The sequence below is a fragment of the Mercenaria mercenaria genome, chromosome 11 (genome assembly GCF_021730395.1).
Source record: "Mercenaria mercenaria strain notata chromosome 11, MADL_Memer_1, whole genome shotgun sequence".
Classification (NCBI taxonomy): domain Eukaryota; kingdom Metazoa; phylum Mollusca; class Bivalvia; order Venerida; family Veneridae; genus Mercenaria; species Mercenaria mercenaria.
The window spans coordinates 3,097,518-3,100,687 of record NC_069371.1 but is presented as its reverse complement, the minus strand read 5'-3'; the positions used below and the strand labels follow the sequence as shown (position 1 = coordinate 3,100,687).

General features: G+C 39.4%; 1 pseudogene; it reads left to right on the top strand.

Annotated features, from left to right (window-relative positions):
- The first annotated feature begins 597 nt into the window (after positions 1–597).
- On the top strand, positions 598–2,321 carry LOC123531777 (heat shock protein 70 B2-like; annotated as a pseudogene).
- The last annotated feature ends 849 nt before the right edge of the window (positions 2,322–3,170 follow it).

Here is a 3,170-nt window from a genome sequence, read left to right as displayed (position 1 = left end):
ATTCATTACCCTCCCGGTTAAAAATTCGTCGTTCACAAATGTTTGGTAAAAACTAACTTGAAAAATTATGCCTCCATTTGAAATTAACAATGTTAAACTTTGAAACCAGGTAGACATACCGTTGTAACACATAAAAAGAGCAATGAACTCAAATTTCTGAAGGGGTATCTTAATATAGAAAACGGGAATATTTTTCAAATGTAAGTGACAACTATTTTGCATGCATTGAAAATGTACATGTATGTATTTCCAAAACCTAATTTTGGTCTAAAGTCTTAACCATTTTTATGAACAACTGGCTTACATTTTCCGACACTAATGTGCGCGTCCTATGGCATCTCCGTGCAGAAACTCCCAGAGTGTGCCTTTGACATGTTGTGTACAAAAATGATGACGTAGGTTGAATGAAGTTGATTTGCATTCAAGAATGTGTAACAATATAGATTTTATAAAAAAAAAAACATAGATTTTAAGGACGAATTATAATTTGTAAAATCTTAGGCAGTTTTTCATTTTTTTTTCCATATACACTAAAATATTAAATGTTGTAACACTTTTCCATAGGTCTAACAGAAATACTCACCTATGTTTTCTCTCTTCCAGGCTGCAATGAATCCAACCAATACAGTATTTGATGCTAAACGACTGATAGGCCGCAAGTTCGATGACCAAAGTGTACAGAATGACATGAAGCACTGGCCCTTTAAGGTCGTTATAAATGGAGGTAAACCCAAGATCCAGGCCAAGTACAAGGGAGAGATGAAAACATCCGCCCCAGAGGAAATTAGTTCTATGGTATTGACTAAAATGAAGGAAACTGCTGAAGCTTACCTAGGAAAGAAAGTCACAAACGCAGTCGTCACTGTACCTGCATATTTCAATGACGCGCAGAGACTTGCCACTAAAGATACTGATGCGATTGCAGGACTTAATGTAATGCTAATCGTGAATGAACCAACAGCGGCTGCACTAGCTTACGGACTCGATAAAAACCTAAACGACGAAAAGAATGTGCTCATATTTGATCTTGGCGGAGGAACATTCGATGTTTCAATCCTAACAATTGACGAAGGGTCAATTTTTGCGGTCAGGTCAACAGCGGGTGATACACATCTTGGCGGTGAGAACTTTGGCAACAGGACGGTCATTCATTTTGTACAGGAGTTTAACCGTAAGCACAGAAAGGGTATCAGTAGAAATTCACGAAGTATGCGCAGGTTGAGAACAGCATGTGAACGGGCAAAGAGGACTTTGTCGAGCAGCACAGAGGCGAACATAGAGATTGACTCTCTTTATGAGGGAATAGACTTTTATAATAAAATAACAAGGGCACGATTTGAAGAGCTATGTGTCGACCTGTTCCGTGCTACCATGAAACCCGTAGAGAAAGCTCTCCGTGACGCTAAAATGGACAAATCAAAGATACACGAAATAGTGCTTGTTGGTGGGTCAACACGTATTCCAAAAATCCAGAAATCATTACAAGATTTCATAAATGGTAAAGAACTTAACAAATCTATAAATCCCGATTAGGCTGTAGCCTACGTGCCGCCGTTCAGGCAGCAATATTATCCGGCGATAAATCTGATGCGATAAAGGACGTTCTTCTAGTCGACGTTGCTCCACTTTCTCTTGGCATCGAAACTGCCGGTGGCGTTATGACCAAAATTATTGACAGAAACACAAAAATACCCACAAAGGCGTCACAGGTCTTTACAACATACTCCTACAACCAGCCGGCAGTCAACATTAAGGTTTTCGAGGGGGAAAGAGCGATGACAAAGGATAACAACTTTCTATGTCGCTTTGATCTCACTGGTATACCACCTGCTCCACGTGGAGTACCTCAGATTGAAGTGACGTTCGATATCGATGCTAATGGTACATTGAACGTGTCGGCCCAGGACAAAAGCAATGGCAAAGTCAATAAAATAATGATTACAAACGAGACGATTACAAATTGACAGAATAGTGAATGAAGCGAAGAAGACGAGAAACTTAGAAAAAAGGTGGACGCTAGAAATAAACCTGAAAATTATGTATTCAGTGTGAAACAAGCAGCATCTGAAGCAAACAATGATAAGTTATCGTCCGAAGATAAAGAAACTGTGATCACGACATGTGAGGAATGTGTTTATTGGTTAGACAATAATACAATGGTGGAGAAAGAGGAATTCGACCATAAACTTGAAGAACTTCAAAAGAAACTTTCACCAATTATGGTAAAGCTTCACGGCGGAGCTCAACAAAGTCATGGACAATATAGCGCTTCACAGAACACAGGAAGTGGCCAGGGACCTACAGTAGAGGAGATGGATTGAGGAAACTATTTCATTATCATCATTATGTGACATTATAGAAGGAAGATATGTCATATTTTTTATTTGCTATGTTCAAGGGATTAAGTGCAGTACGAACATTACCCGTTTTATCTGAGAAAAAGTTTGTAAAAAGTAGATACCATTTGCATACAATGTATTTATGCTTATGAAGATGTTTCATAACAAAATGCTTTATGATGACTGATTTCTTCCATTTCATGTCACAGGGGCGACGACACGAAGAACTAAAAATTGCTAATCAATCTTGTCGTCGTGTTCGGGCAAAATGTCGTGTCAGTGGGTATAAAACACGGTGACGTTGCCCTTAATTGGCCGTGTCTTCGCCCCCCCCCCCCCCCTGTTTCCCCCGCGACTACGAGTGAGTGAGTGAGTTGGGTTTTACGGCGAATCGACACAAAATGGTCATATATCGCCGGTCCCGCGACTACGAAGACACAACGAATCGTCCTTCCGTGTATTCGGCTAAAGCCGCGACACGAAGACATGTTAGCTCGTTCGCCTACTAGACAGCTAGTACACATGCATACAAAATTTGTATGTTGATCTTAAAGGCCTTATTGAATCATGGACATTTCAGATCTCAAAAAAAAAAAAAAAAAGATTTACAGAAGGATAGACCTTTCTCTCAGATTGTGGATACATATGGTGAGCACTTTTATGTGGCGCTAAAGGTGAAAACTCTACTTAACAATTCTCAATTTCGTAAAAGGTAACGGGTATCAGCGGGATTTTCGTATATTTAAAGCAACCCAAATTCCAGATTTCAAACGTTTTCCTTTGAAGATTATAAGGAGAAAAGAAACATCACCTATGCATAAATTGACATTG